Source organism: Bos javanicus, chromosome 3 (assembly GCF_032452875.1).
Source record: "Bos javanicus breed banteng chromosome 3, ARS-OSU_banteng_1.0, whole genome shotgun sequence".
In the NCBI taxonomy this organism is placed as follows: Eukaryota; Metazoa; Chordata; class Mammalia; order Artiodactyla; family Bovidae; genus Bos; species Bos javanicus.
This window is the reverse complement of record NC_083870.1, coordinates 116513691-116534343: the sequence shown is the minus strand read 5'-3', so window position 1 is coordinate 116534343 and position 20653 is coordinate 116513691. Positions and strand designations below refer to the sequence as shown.

Below are 20653 nucleotides of genomic sequence, written 5' to 3'. Positions count from 1 at the left end.
TTAGGGTCAGTGTGGTGATGGGTCCGGGTGAAAAAGACACACCACACACCACACCACGTACCACACACGCACACACAAAGCACATACACATATATACCACGCACACACACACACACACCACATACCACCAGGCACACACACACACACCACACACACACACACACACACACCACACACACACACACACACACATCACATACACATATATACCACGCACACACACACACACACACACACACACACACACACACACACCACACACACACACACACACACACACACACACACCATACACACCACACCACATGCCACACACACACACACACCCCACATACACACTCCACATGTCACAAACATACAGACACCACATGCACATATCTACCACACACACACACACACACACGCCACACACACACACACACACACCACATACACTACACACCACACATACACTACACACATCACACATATCACACATACATATGCACACCACAAACATATTCAATACTAAATGAAGACCATGAGTGCAGAGTTCCATAATACAATGTGCTATAAATACTTTTTTCCTGACCAAAGGGGCGTAACCCTCGACGGTCAACCCCCAAAGAAAGTGCTCTGACACACACAGCTATTGTGTGATACACTGTGGTATGTGTTAAGAAAAGAATTGTATTTTGTTTGTCTGTGGCCACAGTCGACCGTGAAAGTTCAGTTATTCTAGCTGCTTTTTCTCTAAGCCCTCTAAAACCTGTGGCAATGTTTAAACAGAGCTTCCAGAAATAAATCCCGCATGAAGCCTCACAGATACTGTAGTGTTTGTTAAAGTCACACAACAATAGAACAATAAGCTGAAGTGGCTAGTGGTTTCCTTGCATTCAGTCTCTATGTCTCTGAGCGGGAAGGAGATTCAAAGACAAGATTTGTGGGAAAAGTCCTAGTACCCAGGCCCCAAAAGGAGATAAAATGTGATCATTTGTCAGAAAGCAAAACAGAACTGGGTTTTTTCTTCACTTGTGGCAGTTTAGGAACTAGGACAAGCAGATATTTCTGTTTTCCTTCCGACCTTCTAAGCTTTCGATGTTTGATCCGTTGTGAGTTTCATCATGGGCCTTGAGTCAGTGACTGAAGCAGCTGTGGGAGGAGAGGCAACTCAACACAGCAGGATGCATGTTTCAGAAAAGCGCTGTGGAAAACCACATCCTTCTAATCTTAGAACCCTTTGACGGCCTTGCTGAGACCATTTTAATCTGCCGTGCTTCACGCTATAATAATTAAATCGTGCAAATTAATGCTATTTCTAATTAGTTTCTTCTACAGAGATTTTAACACCAGAGCATTCTTTAAGCAGATTCATAAATCTTAAGCAATTTCAGCCTGAGTAGGCAAAAGTTGAAACAGGGATGTGGGGCCGTGTTGAAATATTTAGAAGGTTGCTCTGAGTCATTCTAAATCCATTATTTATAGAGTGAATTGAAAATACCACTCCATAATCATTCATAATCCAAAAAGCTCTCCACAACTATGCAAACTAAACATCGTCCTGTGAGTTGGAAATTACGGAATAAACACAGATTCTAGGGACCACGGTTCCAGAAACTAATCTCTCTGTGATGGGCAGCCTGGTCTGGACCCCTCAAAACCGCACACGTGTTCCCAGCAGGCCTGGCTTCTCCCAGTTGTGAAGCTCTCAGTGAAGCTTCACAGCTGTGAAGCTCCCAGGCACCCGCCTGGACCCTGAGATGTGCCTGTTACCTCCCAGCTGCAAGGTCACTGCTCTAAGGAAATGAGACTCGATGTTGGGGAACACTTGGGGCTCCTCAGCTCCCCAGAACTCTACGTTCTTGGGTATAAAAGGTCTACAGCGCTCTGTCGAAACTTGCCTGGAAAAGTCCATCTCAAGGAAACTTAAGCAAGAATAGAGGTGGCAGGCGGGGTCATGAGATTCCCCACTCAGGGTCTGCTTCCAGACGTGGGCATCTTACTTCCTAGAAGGCTGACCTCTGTCTGCACACTTCTGCATTTCATCCACCAAAATGGCAGCCAGCAAGGCAGGCGGCTTTCGTCCAAGCTCAAAGGACGTGGTTGCTGCCCGGGCGCTACACCACCCACACGAACCTTCTGGAAAGGACTCCCTGCCCAGTTGGAGGACTGTGTGCATCTGATACTGGCAGCTGCAGGCTCCTTCAGGGTCCGCCTCAGCTTGGAGCCGTAGTCACGCTCCTCTTCTCGTGGCTTCCAATCAAAGACCTAGCAAGGCCTCCAAGGGCCTGCCATCCCCAGCCATCCCAGGGCTCTTCAGGGCACTCTGCTGGGTCTGCGCCAATGCCCAGTGATGCCCCTGCCCATCCTGCTCCTTCCCCTTGAGTTTGCAGCAGTTACCCCCAGTGCACCTCTTCATTCCCACCCCCGTCTTCCTCCTTCTCAGCACCAGCTCCCGGACAACCCAGCCAGCTCAGGGGCTGTTATCAATCCCACGTGCAGACTGACTGGATCCTAAAGAATCTTGGGCTAAAGAGAACAAGCGGAGTTACATTTGGTGGACCCTCTAAGTGAAGGGAATTGCAGGAGGGAAAATGGGAATTGGGACTGTGAATTGGCACATGTTTAGAAGGCAGAAATTAGGAGATCATAAAATGGAAAGGCTGTGAATATTGCAGGAGCATTCACAGACGCTGTAAACCCTCCTCTGAGCTTCCTGATAATTTAATCAGCAGTGGTTTCCCTTTTACAGATGCTGTGTGCTATGCCCTAGCTTGTGTTTCTAAGGTCTCAATGATAAAGTGTATGTCATCCACAGCTCAAGCTCTGTGGTGCTGCGTGCCTCTCCTGGGCCCTTGTAAGACCTCTGAGAGATCAGGACACTTGCTTTGGGGGGGACCCCATCAGCAAAGCATCACCAGAGAAACGAAATACAATTGCCAGATCTCTTATGAGTTGCGTTGATTGGGCATTGCTGCTGCTAAGTCGCTTCAGTCGTGTCCGACTCTGTGCGACCCCATAGACGGCAGCCCACCAGGCTCCCCCGTCCCTGGGATTCTCCAGGCAAGAACACTGGAGTGGGTTGCCATTTCCTTCTCCAATGCATGAAAGTGAAAAGTGAAAGTGAAGTCTCTCAGTCGTGTCTGACTCCTCGAAACTCCATGGACTGCAGCCCTCCAGGCTCCTTTGTCCATGGGACTTTCCAGGCAAGAGTGCTGGAGTGGGGTGCTTGTGGTGGACTTGTGATCATTTATGAGTTATGATGTTACAGTTTTCCTTTTATGTCTCAGAGCCCATATCTCTTTTATCCAGGCTGTAATGATTTTATATGGCAGTGTAGTAAGGGGCTGCTTAGAAAACGGGGAGCCGTTGGTATTTCCCCCACAGCACACAGTGGCCCCTTCGTGAGTCTGGCAGGGGTTTCTCTGGCTCCTTCTAAAGGTCGCATTTCTGTGAGTGACTGTGGAGGGGCTGCCCACACACAACAAGGCCTCAGGCAGCTCCTGTGGACCGAAGGCCAGAAACTTTCTCCTGTGAGCTTCGCATTCTTGGTACTTCAGCAAGGCTGCAGGGGGGATTCTGCTGGCATGGACTCTTCTGAGTCAGAACTTCCAGGTCCCTGATCTGACCTCATAGCTGGGTGGGTCCCTGGGAACAGTCTGCACTTACCCTGGAGGAGTTGGAAGTAGAGGCCTCTGAGGGACGTGACAAGAAGTTGAAGGCAGGACAAACAAGCCTGGCCCCTGCAGCAAGAGAGAGCCAGGCGGGCCAGGGCAGAGCATGGGCTGTTCTTTTGTCTTTTTTAAAAAATATTTTTGAACACTTTTTAAAATGTATTTTACTGAAGTGTAGTTGATTTACAATGCTGTGCTACTTTCTGCCACACAGCACAGTGGCTCAGTTATACGTTTATATACACACATATATGGGCTTCCCAGGTGGCGCTAATGGTAAAGAACCTGCCTGCTAATGCAGGAGACATAAGAGACCCAGGTTCAATCCCTGGGTCGGGAAGATCCCCTGGAGGAGGGCACAGCAACCCCCTCCAGTATCCTTGCTTGGAGAATCCCATGGGCAGAGGAGCCTGGCGGGCTACAGTTCATAAGGTCGCACAGAGCTGGACACGACTGAAGCGACTTAGTGCACACACACACACACACACACATACATATAATGCATTCTTTTTCACATTTTTTCCACTGTGGTTCATCACAGGATATGGAACATAGTTCCCTGCGTCCTTGAGCAGGACCTTGTTGTTCAGTGCTGGGTTTTCATAGGAGGGACACCAGCTCCACTGGGGCTGCCCGTTTCCAGCTTCCTGTGTGGTGTCGCACCTTTATGCTTCCCCATCCCCTCTCTACCCGGGGGTGCAGCACCAGCTGGGTTCCCCTCCTGCGAGCTCTGGTTGGGTTTGGTCAATAAAGAGCCTGGTGGGGGAGGCCGGGGGTGGGGAGGTCAGACATCGTCCTCTTGACCTCTCCCCTTCCCCAGAGAGGTCACCACACACCCCAGGACAGCTGTCTCTGTCCGTCAGTCAAAGGTCCCTGCCCTCTCAAGGCAGCTGAGTCTTCACCCCGGCTGTTCAAAGCATGTCCACTCTGGGGGGTCCCAGTGACATGTGGAAGAGGGGCACCCACAGTCCCCACTGACTGGAACAGGCATCTCAACAGGCCCCCAGCCCAGCTGCCTTCTGCTCTGCTTCCTCTCAGCCCCCCTCAGCCACACTTCTGTAGACAGACCATCTGCCACTAAGCCTTCCTCGATTTACCCCATTGAGAGTCTGTGGGTATTCTCATCTCCCCCACCTCCATCTCTGTCTCCACCCGCTTTCTAACTAACCAGGTTCCCATCGTGGCTTGTGATTCGTTCAATTACTTCATACCACTGGGGACACGCCAACCTGAGGTGACAGAGGAGGGTTGGGATCTGACAAGCCCAGAAAGAAAGGAAGCCTCAGACCCGGGGTGCCCAGGGGACAGGCTTGAGCCTGTGGAGGAGAGAGACCCCAGAGGGACTGAGTGTCAAGAGAAAATGCCCGAGGTTGAGAGAGGGATGAGGGGATTACAGCAAGACAGAAATGCACTCGGGAGTGTGAATGAAAGATAGAACAATGGTAAAGCCTCTAAATCTCAAGGTGTCGAGTTGTTGGAAGTCAGTTCTCAGCAGGCTGAAAAGACACCCACCCATTTAGAAGGGGGCTGAGCAAAGACTCCAGCATCCATGCTCCTCTGACTCTTCAACCTTGACCCCAGGCACCCCTGCCAGAGGCTCTGCTTCCCGTCTTTGTCCTCAGCTCCCTCATTTGGTGACCTCACATAGCATCTTCCTTCCAGAAAGTGACTTTCGTCCCGCTTTTGACCCCAGACCTCTGCCCGCACCCTGACCCCAGTCCCCCCAGCACCTCCCAACCCCCTTGACGCCCTGCTCCAGGCTCCCAGGTCACAGCGAGAAGGAGCTGGATCTCTTCCCAGTGAAAAATGAAGCACCAGACGGCATCTTTCTCTACTTAAGCTTAAACCAAATTAATTTGGAGAATGGTATTTGCAGTCTAACTCCTAATGACTGTACACGAATGGATTTTGTCCCACTTTCTGATGAAATAGTCTACTCTCGTAGAATATTTGTCTATGAGAAATATTTGTCTCTTGTATAAAAGTGGCAAAATGAATGAGTGTGAGACTGATGGATGCAGAGATGTAAACTAGGTAAGTGCTTTCTGCCTGGTCCAAACCCGCTTTTAATTGGAAGCACTCTGATAGATATTTCTGCACCGTCTCATTTACAGCATGAAGTAGTTCAAATAGATGGTCTCGCCCTCCCTGACTTGCTGAGGTCTTCTGATTTTGTAAGGTGAGAACGGGATGAGACAGCTCCTGCCCGGAGGAGGGTTCTTCATGTTTGACGACTAATCCCTGCATGTGCATGAAAGGAAACATGTCACAGGCCTCAGAAGGTGGACACTTGGACACATGGGTGCTCCCTCCTGGGGCCAGAGTCTGGGTTATTCCCAGGAGACCCGTCAGCAACACCAGTTTGTCCACCAGCATCCAGGGGACGCTCAAACTCCTTTAAACTTACCCAGCTGCCCAGTGAGGTCCGGGGCCTGGCCTCCCAGCCTCAGTCATGATCCGTTATTTTCTTTTGAGCCTATTTCTCATCATAAAAGTAGAACAAAATCATTTGTGGAAATTTTCAATATACACAAAAGGGAAGAAAGAAAAAGAAAGGAAATTATATAAAACACGCAGCACCCAGAGCCTATTCTTGGCATCCTTGTGTGTTTCCCACCAGTCTGAACCACATGAAAAAGTGTTAAGTTCAGTAGTGATCACACTGTGTATGCCGTTCCACTGTGTCTACAGTTTCCGGTTGTGTCCCATCACATTAGAACACAGGCATTTAGGGCAGATGATGGAGCAGATGTCTGTGCCCATGAACATGGTGCCACTCAATGCCAGGGACGGGCTGCCAAGACGGAACGGGACTGTGGTCACTGCCTTAAGAAAATGATAAAAGATTTGCTAGACTAGGAAAAAGGAATGAGAAAAAGTTATATTTTGTAGCAAAGTACTTGACAGTCTCTCAGTGTGTCCTTTTCTACAGAACCATAGAAATGAAGGCTGGGTTTGGATCTGGAGACCAGCCATGGTTCTGGGTCAGGGAATGCTGGCCTAGCTTCCTACCTGCAGCTGGGCTGTGTCCACTGCTGGCCCCAGCACCTGGCCCAGCCCACAAGACAGGTGTGGGCAATTTGAAACACCTGAGTTACACCACGCTGCCTGACTCAGGTTCCCACCTGTGCCTGGTCTATTTCCAGGTACCTCCCAAGACTCCCACGCTGGGTTGACCTCTGTGTCCATCTCTGCACAGACACCTAATTCTGATTCTATTCCATTCTGTTCTTGAGATGTAGCAGGGTCTTCTGTGACCTGAAGGCTGCTTTATTATATTAGAGGAGAAAAAAGAAGTAAAGAGCTGTTCTCAGAGGAGATACCTCAAAATTGTTTGTCCTTGACAAGCTGGGTGACTCTGTCCCGTGGCCAAATTAGACATCTCCAAAGCCACTGATCTCACTCTAAGTTTCTGGCACTTCTTTGATGTTCCTGAGAAAGCAGATAACTTCATCAGAAGGAGCTGACTCCTCCTGTGGTTTTGGCACAGTTCCCAGACTCGGGGTACTTCTGTGTCCCGAGGAGTGAAGAACCTTCGGCCAGGTTGCATGTGGTCCAGGATGCCCAGAGCACGTGTCTCTGACAGGCGCCAACAGGACCAGCCTATGATCTGCAACACAGCCTCACCTCGTGGGATGGGGGGATGTTGTGGTGAGGCGAGCATCTCCCCCATCAAAGCAGGCTTCCTGGAGATGCCAGCCATGGGGATCTGGGAGGGGGAGAACCAGGAGGACTCTGGGTGATAGAGGCAAAGCAGGGAGGGTGAAGCCTCCTCTGGCCCCAGAGAGATGGAGGGAGCTTGTCCAAGCAAACAGGGTGGATGGTTGGATGGGAGACAGGGTTTCAGAGGAGCTTCACAACGCTGGCAGGATGGAATCCAAGGACAAAAGGAGAGGTGGGGAAGCTGAGAGCTGCTCCTGTCTTCCTTGTCTGCTCCTACATGTGCTCAGCTGTGTCTGACTTTTTGTGACCCCATGGAGTATAGCCCACCAGGCTCCTCTGTCCATGGAATTCTCCAGGCAAGAATACTGGAGTGAGTTGCTATTTCCTTCTCCAGGGGATCTTCTTGATTCAGGAATTCAACCCATGTCTCTTGCATCTCCTGCATTGGAAGGTGCTTTACCACTTTTTCCTACCTGGAAAGGCCCCTTGTCTGCTCAGTTATCCACAAACAAGGAGACGAGAAGGGAGTTATCTGGTGGAGGGGTCAGAATTAAGCTCCTGGAAGTCTTCCTAGAGCCTAGGTGCATCCTGCCCATGTGTGGTTTGAAAGGAGTGATGGAGACACCGTTCCAAGGAGGACGTGAGGTCTGAGTGGGTCAACCTGCCCATCTGGAGCCCATTTACTGGCACTGTGAACCCTTCTGACACCTCCCGCAGCTCCTGTGGCCTGTCTGGCCTTTGCCAGTGTGGTTGCAGTGAAGGAATCATCCAGAAGACATTCCCCAAGCCTTCACAAGGGCATCAGGGAGCTTCAGAAAACAACAGGCTGGCCCCTAGGGCCTGAGGATTCCTTCATCCCCACCAATGTTCTCTGGCCCCGAATTTCTCACAGAACATCCATATTTCTAAAATTCAGCCTTCCACAAATCTTAATTACCACCAAGCATTCCAAACTGATTATGCTGCTCAGACTTGGGGAAGAAAAAAAAAAGGCAAAAGAATCCGCTAAATATATTTGTCTTCTCGTGTCTCAGCTTAAACCATTAAAAGTCAGTTGCTTAAGCTTCTTTTGTGATTGTGCACTGGTTTAAGAATTTTGACTGAAGTATGATTGCTATGACTCATTGGCTCCTTCGAAAAATTCATCAAAAATCTGCTTTGCCTAAATGCTGTAACTTGAACCAGTTGTTTCATTAAATTTAATTTCTCTAGGTGGGGAGTGGGGGCACACAGTCATTTGATGATTGATCGCATGAAATGGTTGAAAAGTTTCTCTCCTTGCTCCTCAGTCTTTCTTTCTCATTTGAGGATCGGATCCACACGAGCATTTCCCAGGAGGCGGGTCTGTGCCTGTGTGTACAGAGATGCTCCCATGGGCCTGACAGGCTGGGTCCACAGCAAGAACCACACTGCTTCACCTCTTAGGTGGGGGGGTGGGGGGCAATCATTCCTCCGGACAAACAGCTCAGAGGAGGGCAGAGAGGAAGCTCTGTTCTCCCTGCCAGGACCTCAGAAGAGGATCGGTGGGTGGAAACAGGGAGCCGGGCAGCCTGAAAGCCGCCTGTCTCTGCTTGCTCCTGCTGTTTCTCTGGCAGATGCTCTCAGCTAATTCCAAGAGGTTCAGCTTGGTCCTCTGTCCTCTCTTCTCAGATGCACCAGCTTCTACAGTCTTGTGTCCCTTCTCCCAGCCCAGCCCTGGTTCACATCTGATCAAAGACAATCCCACGTGATGATTTCCTGGGAAATATCAGATAAACAAGCCCAGGCAGGGACGCTAAGGACACTATCTGGCTAAGGAGAAGGGGTGAACATTCTCCATCCCCATCAGGGTGACGTGTCAGGGGAGGGCAGGGCACAGAGGAGTGGGAGCAGATGTTAGCGGGGGCGCCTCGGGGCGTGGGGTGTGGAGAGAATGGCTGAAGGCGGCTGCTGGCGCTTCACTCACCCCAGCTCTTGTCATTTCTCTGGGAACAGCGCTCCTGGCTTCTCCATAAATCCCCATGAGCAGGAGGACATGGACTCTTACCCACCTATGCACAGGTCTCTCCTGGCACTCTGCTGGTGCATTGGAGTCTACGTGGGGTAGGGAGAATCTCACATCCTGAACAAGGAGGGAAGAGCATCCCCCACTGCCAAACTGTGGGCTCCTTTCCCTCCCCTCCCCACCCCCACCCCTATGCACCACCATCCAACTAGGCTTTTCTGCACCTGTAAGATGTCTTACATCTTGGCTTCCACCTCGAGCCCCCTGCCCCATCCCAGGGTCTCCCCCATGGTTCTGGATTCCGTCTACTAAGCTCAATCCCAAACAAGCAGCCAAACCCACTGCTAGGAACCAGACCTGGCCTCTGAGCCTTCTTTGGACTTCTTTGGAATCATGACCCCATCCCAAGTTCTGCCCAGAGAACCCCAGGCCAGGTCCTTCCCTTGGTCACGGCTATCAGTCAGAACCGTCTCGAGAAGCACAGACCTTGTGAGTGGACACTGGGTACCAAGTGACCCCTCGCCTCCATGCTCCAGCTGCAAACTCCCTCCTGCCAGGCCAGCTTGACATGCCCACCCTACCTTGAAGCTGTTTGCTCAAGCCACCAACAAGGTGCCACTTGAAATGCCCAGGCTAAAAAGGGTATGAATTCCCCCTGCACCCAAAGTTGGCACTTTGGTACAGCTAGCCCATACTGTGCATTTGCACAAAAGGGAATTAAAAATAGCCTATGGAAGTTATAACCTATGATTCATGATCATTAGGAAAATTAACCAGTCTTAACTAGCTGACTGCACCAGGATCCAGGAAACACCCGAGCCCAGACAAAAGGGTTTGGAATCACGGCTCTCATGGGAAATAAGGAAAGTGTCCTGCACGTGGGGTTCCTCTCAGAAGTTACCTGTGCAGACATCACAGTCTGCATCAGCTTATTTTTTAAAGTTTCTTCCTACTAATAAGATGGGATTTAATACTTCTTTTAGAAGTTGTGTTATTTACAGCTAGACCTCTGCTGTGATGTTTATACCAGTAAATCTCTCTGGCTCCTCACAGACGTTGCCAAATCTCTCCACCCCCAAATAATCCAAACCCAAAAGCTGCATCAGAAATTAATAACCATGATCATAAATCAAAGTGAAGGTTTTATCCTTTCATTTTGCATACGACATCCTGACTAAATGAGTACCCCCATGCACACAGGACTTATCATAAAGGGGGGGAAAACCTTCCTTAATCAAAGGCATATTTCATCTCTGAAAAATTCATCAGAATGCATTACCGAGTAACTGTATGTCTTGAAAATCGCTCGTGAGCACATCTGGAAACTCACGGGTTTTTTTCCCCATCATTATATTCAGGAATACAAGCAGTTTCGATTTGCATGCATGAAGCAGTTTCTTCATCTCTTATCTTATGTGCCATGTGAATGAATTTCTGTGATCTATGGTCACAATTACCAGAATATGGATTAAGAGTGCCTACATTATGCAGATGGTGGCCGTGATCAAGAAGCTGCAGGAAATATAACACAGTGAGGGAACGTGCTCTGCTGTTTCTACAACGCTGATCTCTTCCTCAGAGCCCTGCCTGCTGCCTGGAGCCAGAGATCACAGGAGTACCTGAACCCAGACTTTTCTGGGCTTTAATCAGAAGTGATGCTGACAAGTTGCCCTGCTCGCACAATCTTGCACTCAGAGCCAATCACTGAGATGCCACCTTCTGACACCTGTAGCCCATCAGGCAGACTCATCCCCCCACCCCCGGCCACCCCACTCTGCTCAAGGACTCTTCCTCTCGTCTGTAAATGACACATCTGCCTGTTTTTGCCACATCCTCCCAGGTAGATGTTAAAGTGAAAGTGAAGTCGCTCAGTGGTGTCCGACTCTTTGCGACCCCGTGGACTGTAGCCAACCAGGCTCCTCCGTCCATGGGATTCTCCAGGCAAGAGTACTAGAGTGGGTTGCCATTTCCTTCTCCAGGGGATCTTCCCGACCCAAGGATTGAACCTGGGTCTCCCACATCACGAGCAGACGCTTTAACCTCTGAGCCACCAGGGAAGCCCAGATGTTAAGTGCGTCCATTTCTTATATTTTGGCTAAAATGGGGGACCAATGTCTCTAGGAAGGGCTTTCATCATTATAATCATGCCATTCTACCTGTTCATAGCATCCAAGTTAGTGAGCCAGACAAATGGTGAAATATACAGAAAAGCGCTTTGTGTGCATTGATATCAGGCATGTGGAAGCTTATATTTATCACCACCATTTTCCAAAAGCAGGTTGCTGGTGTGCATGATGGCTGTCAGAAGTAGGCAACATCCTTGCCTCCTGGGTGAGAGGCACTGGAGAACTCTAAAGATGAAGATACTTCAGTTCATCCCATGACACCAGTTGAGATAGCTTGGAGAAATCCTGAGACTCAGTTTCCTCAACTCTAAAATAGAAACTACAATATCGCTTAGAGTATTCATTTCCTAAGATTACTGTAACAAAGTTCCACAAATCAGAGAGCTTAGAACCACAGAAAGTTATCATCCCACAGCTCTGGAGGCTGAAGTCCCAAATCCAGGTGCTGGCGGGGCTGGGTTCCCTCTGAAATCTAAAGGAAGGATCCTTTCTGGCTTCTTCCAGCTTTTTGTGCCTGCAGACTTTGCTTAGCTTGTGGCAGCATCATTCTGGTCCTCCAGTCCATCATAGCATCCTCCCTGTGGCTCTCTCCACATAGTCCTGCCTCTGTGTCAGTCTGTCTCTGGGTCCAGATATCTCTTTTTCACAAGGACTGCAGTCATATAAGCCACCTGGATCAGGGCTCACCATTTGAACTTGGCTACCTCTATGAAGACCCTATTTCCAAATTAAGTCATCTTCGGAGGTGCAGGGGTTAGGTCTCAGAGGTGCCCTTTGCAGGGGACACAGTTCAGCCCACAACCTGATAAGCTGTAGTGAGACACAGGCAGAGCCAATTCTATGTGTCCCACGTTAATGGCAGTCAGTGTCAGTCATGCCCACCTCTTCATCCCAGCCCCCGGGGACAGGCATGCTGGGCACAGCATACAGTGCGTCTCAGTTAACTGAGGGGACTTGCTTAGGGTGCAAGCTCTAGTGAGTAGGACATTATGAAAATGAGCTGCAAGCATTACAGTGGGTCCCTGGACAAGTCCTGCAAATTGCCCGTGATATGCTTCTAGATAATCCTGGCAGCTCAGGAAGCTGCCCCAAATAAGGCATAATAGGAGTCAAGTGAGCTTCTAAACTCGGCGCAAAACCTGCTATCTTCCAAAATCATGGGCAACTATTTCCTCTGAAAAGATGGAGATGGTTCATTGTTTTTCAAGGAAATATGAAAGGGAGAAGAAGAATGAATTAAACGTAACTGTTAAAAATGCTGTTGGGATAAATGTCAAACCCGTAATGAATGCTTTGAGCAAAGACTGGCTACAAAGCACCTTCGTCACAGAGAAAACAAGTGAAGCATCTGGACCGAGGGTCAAGATCGCAGGGTTTCAACATGGTTCTGGCAGTTCTGTCTCAGCCTGCCTACACTCAGGACGCTTTTAAAGAATTGTCAATAAACAATACGACGTTTCTAGCCCTCAGGGACCTGTGTCCAGGCTTTGACTGAGGACCCAGCCAGGCTGCAGGGTAAGCAGTGTGCACGCTCAGCGGATTCCAAGATTTATTCATGCCTTTGTTGCTGTTCAGTTGCTGAGTCATGTCCAGCTCTGTGACCTCATGGACTGCAGCAGGCCAGGCGTCCCTGTCCTTCACCATCTCTCGGTGTTTGCTCAAACTCATGCCCAATGAGTCGGTGATGCCATCCAACCATCTCATCCTCTGTCATCCCCTTCTCCTCATGTCTTCAATATTTCCCAGCACCAGGGGCTTTTCCAATGAGTCAGTTCTTCACATCAGGTGGCCAAAGGATTGGAGCTTCAGCTTCAGCATCAGTCCTTCCAATTAATATTCTGGATTGATTTTCTGATCTGTATTAAACACGGTTGCATGAATCTGGGAAAATCAAGCTCTAATTTCACATGGTATAAAATAGGACCTTATAATTAAAATGGCTTTGGGCAGCGCTGACTGCCCACCCTCCTGCCTGGGAAAGCTTCAGACAGGCTCCTCGTACATGGGCCTCATAGCTGTACCGTCATGAGTTGGGAGTCAGTGGGGAACCCAGTCCTGCTGGGTAACTATTGCCAGAGATCAGAGTGTGATATCAACTTGTCTTAACTCCAATCTTCATTCCAGCAGAACTTCTCCAAAAAATGTCATGGTAGAGGGCAATGGAAGGGTACATTTGGCAATGATTTCCTCTTGCTGGCTTCACTGAGAAATCATACAGCATCAAAATGGTGTTATGGGAATATTACTTAGGTTTTTTCCCCCTTTGGCCATGATGAGAATCCTACCACAAAAAAATTCCCAGCTAAGAACTTACTCCAGTGTTCTGTATGGAACAAAACTTTGGGAAACCCACTCATTCTTAACGTTTTCCTAATCTCCCGTCCCTTCAGTTTCCTTCTACAGGAAAATTTTGGTTGAAAGTCTCAGTTCCCCAAAACAGACATGCCACATGACCATCTGATAAACTCTCCAAGATACCTGAGTCTGCCCTCAACCCATAACACCAGTTTTGGTGCACTTTCAAAGACAATTATCCACATCCACCGCAACTCTTATCCACATTCCTGTTGCGAAAGGGCACAGAGTCCATCTAGGCTTCCATGGGTTCCAGAGTTTTCTGCGTGAGGTGTGTCTTATCGTCTCGTTCCCTTCGCTGCCGTGGATTTGCACCATCAGACTCTCTGCATATGCACAGTGAGGTCAGAAGAAAGAGCCTTGAGCTCTTGAGGACGCTGTGCATTCTTAAGTGTTCAAATCACTTAAGAAGCCTGATGTAAGAAATGGCAGTGCACACACAGGCACACACATGTACAGTCACACACACGCGTGCGCGCACATGCACACACACACACACACACACACCAGGAGACATTTTGCCTCCGTAAGGGACTCATTTGTTTTCTTTTCAAGAACACTGAGATCTGATAACCGATTCATGTTTGTGTTTTTGCTTTGGCTATTAGGACCATCAGATCCAAATTTGTACCTTCTTCAATCAGGCTAATACCTTTGGGTCTATATTGTTTTTCTGCCACCTTGATTCTCCCCAACTGTGATGTCCCCAGTCCTAGCGCATACTTTTGTATTCATTTTCCCCTGATTCACAAATCCATTTTGCGAACATCACCTAAAATCATTTGGGGGAAAAGGTAGGTAAGTAAATAAATCTATCGTTGATACATTGGTGACAAATGAGCTTGCAGAGTTAGTATATCTTTAACCCAAGTTGTAGCTCCGTTGACAAAACATACGTTTCCATGTGTGAACTTAGGAAATTGGGCATTGGCTCCAATGGTGGTCGTTCTTCTGAAGCCAAAATTAGAACAAAATAAGGACTTCCTTGTTGGCTCAGATGGTAAAGAATCTGCCTGCAATAGAGGAGACCGTGGGTTCAATCTGTGTCGGGAAGAACCCCTGGAAAAGGGAATGGCTACCCACTCCAGTATTCTTGCCAGAGTTCCATTGACTGACATGCCTGGCGGGCTACAGTTCATGGGATCACAAAATAGTCAGATACGACTGAGCAACTAACACATTCTCAAAAGCTAAGGAAGCCCAATCTCCTCTAGATATGAACCCTTGCTCCTCTAGGTCCTGCTCCCTCATATCCCAGTCCCTCCTGCCTCTGCACCCTCCCTCTCTCTGGGCTCTTCACTCATGGCATCTAAACTTGCTCACTTTTCAACAGAGTGAAAAATAAATGTGAGCCATGTCCTTCCACCCTCTCTATTCCCCTGTTTGGAGGGTTGGCGCTGTTCCGTGGATGGGCATCCAAGACTGTCAGGGTCTCAGAGCTGGACCGAGCCCTCCTGGTTCCACAGGAGACCCTGTGGGGGTCCCTGTCTGCTGATGCCCAGATTGGCACAGAGTGAATGGAGGGCCATTTGTGATTTGATGCACAGCATCCTCAAGAGCTCAAGGCTCCATTCTCTCTTCAAACGTTGGAGAACTGTAATCAATGGAGGGCTGGATTCTATGTGCACTGCTCGGCTCTAGAGGTCAGGGAATGGATTTTACAGGGCATCTCATGTCTTAGGGGTGGTAGAGACCTCAGATGTGATCAAGACCAGCCCTGCCCAGCAGGGCTCCCCTCCACCCCACACCTGCAAGCAACCAGTCCCAGCATCTGCCCGTCTCCCCAGACACTGGGCTGAGCACCCTCACCATGCCCTCCCCGGGCCGGGGCTGCACCCACGAGTGCTCCCAAGCCCGTTGGCAGGATTGATTATGAAGAGGACACAGCCTCAGTTTAAGGGCACTGAGACGAGCCTAGCCATGTGTCCCCGTGGGAATCTGTTGTGTGCATTTTGCAGAGTGATGTATGTGGATCACTACTGGTTAAGCCCACCATCTCTTTTCCATCCAACTTCCTCTTCATTCTCCTGCAGCTGGTGGAGGAGAGGACCCGGGGAATTTGAAGATCCATATCAGGGCAAGTTGAGCTGGGAAACTGATTAGTTCCAGGTCTTGGGGTAGCTGCCTGTGGGTTGGGTCCAGTTCCATGTACAGTTATGCTGTTGGTCACCATCCAGGTTTAGGTACAGCTTCTGTGACTCCTCCTATCACCCACTAGCTGCATATGGAACATGCTAACATCTGGGTTGCGGCAAACTGAGTACCAGTGTCACCAACACAGAGAATCCCGAGGGCTAGAAATGCAGAAATGCCCTGAAATTGAATAGGAAGGAATTTCAACAACTACTTTTCCAAGCTCAACAATTCTCCAGTTTACCTGGGTTTCTAGCATTTGTCCCCTAACGTCCCATCACCAACAACAGGTTGCAGAGCTGAAAGACACGTACCCAGAGCAAATATAAAACTAATTTTGACCAACACTGCCAAAGGAAGGACTGAGTTGACTGCTAGTCTCTCTGTAAAAAGCAATAATTCAGAATTATTATTGAATACAGAAGTGATTAAAGAATATGCAGCCAAATGGAACGGGATTGTATGATAGAGTGAGGGTAGGCAGTTAATAAAATATATTAACTGTAATTCCAAGAGTCATAAAGCAAGTTGCTTTCTTGGATTTTGTAACTTATGTATTATGTATCAGCTTTTCAAAATTTGTGATTTGCCATTGGAGAAGGAAATGGCAATCCACTCCAGTACTCTTGCCTGGAAAATTCCATGGACGGAGGAGTCTGGTAGGCTATAGTCTATGGGGTCGCAAAGAGTCGGACATGACTGAGAGACTTCACTCACTCACTCATGATTTCTTTTCAAGTGTAAATGAATACTTACCTAACTTGCAATCATGTTTCCTCTTTCTTGCAGAGAACCATGAGGGTTTAACAGACACGAAGCTTACATCCTCCCCTGACATCAGGGTGTGGGGTCAGGACTCACTCCAACAGCCCAAGCCCAGCATCCTTGAGGAACCACCTGGGGCTGGGGCCGTCCAGCTGCCGCCCTTCAGCTCAGGCTCCCCTGCCTGTGCCTGTGACTGTTCAGCCTGCAGCCCGTGCTATCCCTGGGATGAGGTGCTGCTCTGAGGCTCAGCTTCTGTAGCAGGCTCTGACACCAGCCTATACTTGCCAAGTCCCGGTCCCCAGGAGTGGGTTGTTCAGCCTCTCAGTTGTGTCCGACTCTTTGCAGTCCCATGGACTGCAGCATGCCAGGCTTCCCTGTCCTCCACTATCTCCCAGGGTTTGCTCAAATTCATGTCCACTGAGTTGGTGATGCCATCCAACCATCTCATCCTCTGCCACCCTCTTCTGCTTTTGCCCTCAGTCTTTCCCAGCATCAGGGGCTTTTCCAATCAATTGGCTCTTTGCACCAGGTGGTCAAAAGATTGGAGCTTCAGCGTCAGCATCAGTGTTTCCAATGAATAATCAGGGTTGATTTCCTTTAGGATTGACTGGTTTGGTCTCCTTGCAGTCCAAGAGACTCTCAAGAGTCCTCTCCAGCACTACAATTCAAAAGCATGAATTCTTCCATGCTCAGCCTTTTTTTTGGTCCAGCTCTCACATCTGTGGATGACTACTGGAAAAACCATTGTTGTTGTTCAGTCGCTAACTCATGTCCAGCTCTTTGAGATCTCAAGAATTGCAGCACGACAGGCTTTGCCTCAGCCTTCACCATCCAGCCTTCACCATCTCCTGGAGTTTGCTCAAACTCATGTCCATTGAGTAGGTGATGCCATCCAACCATCTCATCCTCTGTCGTCTCCTTCTCCTGCCTTCAGTCCTCCCCAGCATCAGGGTCTTTTCCAATGAGTTGGCTCTTCACATCAGGTGGCCAAAGTATTGAAGCTTCAGCTTCAACGTCAGACCTTCCAGTGCATAGTCAGGGTTTATTTCCTTTAGGATGGACTGGTTTGATCTTGCAGCCCAAGGGACTCCCAAGAGAGCTTCAGGGCTGGGAGCTCTTCCTAAAACCAGGCAGACTTTTCCTGGGTCAGGACGAGTGCTCCCAGGGAGAGGCTGCTGTGACATCTGCAGTGAGCCTCCAGCTGCTGAGGCCCTCCCCCTTAGATGGGACCCCCTTGAATATGAAAGAAACTTAGCTGTCCTCCCCATGCCTCCCCTTCCCCCGCCCAGCACCAGCATTTGTTTCCTCAGGGCTCCTGCTTTCCTGGATTATAGTGCATGATTTAATCCCCGTGGAGCTTTGGGCACAGTGCCCAGGATGCCGTGAGCATTCAAGACAGTTACCGGGAGTTGTGGTTGCCCTTGTCACTGTTTTCATTAATAAGAAATATTAACATTATTAATAATAATGCCCAGAGTGCCATCAGCGTCATCTAAATGATGGATGGAAGTATTTCACTGTGGAGTATAAATGATAGAACTCTTTGGAAAGCTGGGGTTACCCGCTAATTTGAGAGCCATCAGCCCCTTTTTGGAGTACCCATTAATCCCGTCCCCATCCAGGGTGATGCCCCAGCTTACAAATCCAGAGGAGATCATGAGAAACTTTCCCCAAAATGTTGTTTCGATCCAGATATATTATGTCTACAGATGGCTTCAGCTGTGTGAGCCCGAGTTCCCTGTCAAAACAAGGAAATGAAAGTAATCTTCCCCAATTGGCCCTTATTGAACTCCCACTGGCTTCAAACAACCGTCTTCCCTTTCCAGAGGCTAATAAACCATCCACTTGAAAGTCATTTCTAAATTCTTGCCGTTTTGTCCAGCTCATAAGTCTGAGGTTGAAGGAGATGTTCCATATTCCTCTTTTTATAGAAAGTATTAGTTATGCTGGAGCTTTCACATGGGCCATAGGCTTAACAGAAGCAATGACCCCACGGGTATAAGTGGCTAAAACTGGACCAGCACTATCTCTCCATCCTAATGATTTGCTTATTTTCCAAGGAGAATTCTGTCTCCATCTTAAAATGCTAGAAGAGTGAGGGGCATGAATTTTCATCAGAGTGATGGTTTTTTTTTAATTTTTCTTGGACTTGGTTTTCTAAAAGACTTGGGGCTTATATTTGAATCTATCTGCTCCTGATACCCTGAGGAAATGCAGTACCTGCTAAATAGGAAAAGATCACCCTCAGGTTCTTGGCTTCATCCCTGTTGTCCAGGACTTGATGAGCTGGAGACACTGTGCTTCTCTGACTGCTACCACGGCTGACCCAGAGCAAGGCTGAGCTGGGTTCTGGTGGAGTGGAGGCCACAGTGGGAAGGGCTGGTAGGAAAAGTGAGGTCACATGATTTAGATTGTGACATCATCCTGGATAACAAGAGGTCACAGCTGTTCAAATAGAGTGAGCCATTTGGGATGTATGGTCCTTGACCCAAACCAGCCAGCCAGCTTGAGCGCCAGCCCTGAGGCCCTTGCCGAATTTCCCAAGAAAGAGCCTCTCTAACTGTTGTAAACCTGGAGCTTCCATCCTTGGGAGACCCTGTCTGAGATGGAAACCAACACAGATGAAAGCAGAACCAAGAGATGGAAACCAGCTTCTGACAACGTTGCCTGAATATCTGAAACTAGTTTCCCCTAAAGCTAGATTCAGCTCCCATTGGGACTTGCAGTTCTATTAAGCCAACGAATTTGTTTTTTCTGAGGCCAACTCGAACTATATTTCTGTCTATTGCAAGTAAAAGAATCTTACCCGATTGTTTGCAGAACCAGAGGGCTTACAAAGGGGTTGGACGGGCCATGGATCAAAAGCATTGTGGCAGACGCCACTGATACATCAAATGTCCGCAATTCTTGGTTTTCCAGGCACTTATTAGGGTTACATTTCTTTTTTTTTTCTACTTCCTTTGAAGTTAGCTGTGGCCATATGACTTGCTTTGGCAAATGAAATGTGGTCAGAGAAGCTCATTTCACCTCCAGGGAGAAGCTTTAGGAACAAATATGTTATTTCAACATACCCTTTTCCTGCCTTGCCAATCATGGAAACATCAAGATGGAGCCTCGTTCATCCTCGGTCTGTGAGACAGAGAGAAGCCCATGTCCCAACCAATCAGTGATGGACATGTAGCCTGAGTGAAGGGGACAAACAAACAAAAGCAAAGTTTTTTAATCCACTGACACTTTGGGCTCATTTGTTACTGCAATGTAGTTTTCTGCTTCTGACTGATACAAACATCTGGCCTGTGGGCGTAGCAGTGAGTGTCCTGGCAAGAACCAGGCATGGTGGGGATCGTGGGTGAGCAGCTGGCTGTTATCTGGGTCTCCCAAGTGAGGGGAGAAACTGGTATGAGGATTTTGAAGATTGTTCTGACTTTTTTATTTTTTATTTTTTAAAATTTTATTTTATTTTTAAACTTTACATAATTGTATTAGTTTTGACTTTTTTTTTTAAAATGCACGACATGAGAGTTGAAACTTACCTTTCATTTGGGGCAAAACGAGGACTGCGGTGCAGGAGACAGCACCTCAGGTAGCTCTGAGACTGCTCCAAAGAGGCGAGGGGAAGGTCAGTGTGTGAGTGATTCTGGTGAAGGGGTGGGTAGGACCTGCATTCAAGCACATATTTTTGCTTTAGGTTGCTGCTTCAGTGTTTTTCTAGGTACGAGCTGAAGCTAGAATTGGGCTCATAAAATCAGCCCCTGAAAATATCTAACTACTTGAAGACCTACTCTGCCAACTTTTTCCCCAAGTACAGGTGTCTCATTTCTGCTTTCCACCCCGAACTCCCTTCAGGGAGTGTTGAAGGTCAACAGCCGCAGCAGCATGCGATTTAATCCTTGTAGAGGTAGATGGCAAGTGCCAATTTGTAGTTGACAATCGGAAGGCCCAGAGGACCATTAGACAAGGAATGTGAACACTGT

At 48.5% G+C, this 20653-nt stretch overlaps 1 long non-coding RNA gene across 1 annotated transcript; it reads right to left on the bottom strand.

Moving 5' to 3' along the window:
• Positions 1-5633: 5633 nt before the first annotated feature.
• On the bottom strand, positions 5634-19078 carry LOC133244933 (uncharacterized). The gene is made up of 3 exons (XR_009735558.1): positions 18900-19078; positions 6061-18417; positions 5634-5894 (listed from the first exon to the last, which is right to left on the bottom strand). It is a non-coding gene; the product is annotated as an uncharacterized LOC133244933 (long non-coding RNA).
• Positions 19079-20653: the final 1575 nt, after the last annotated feature.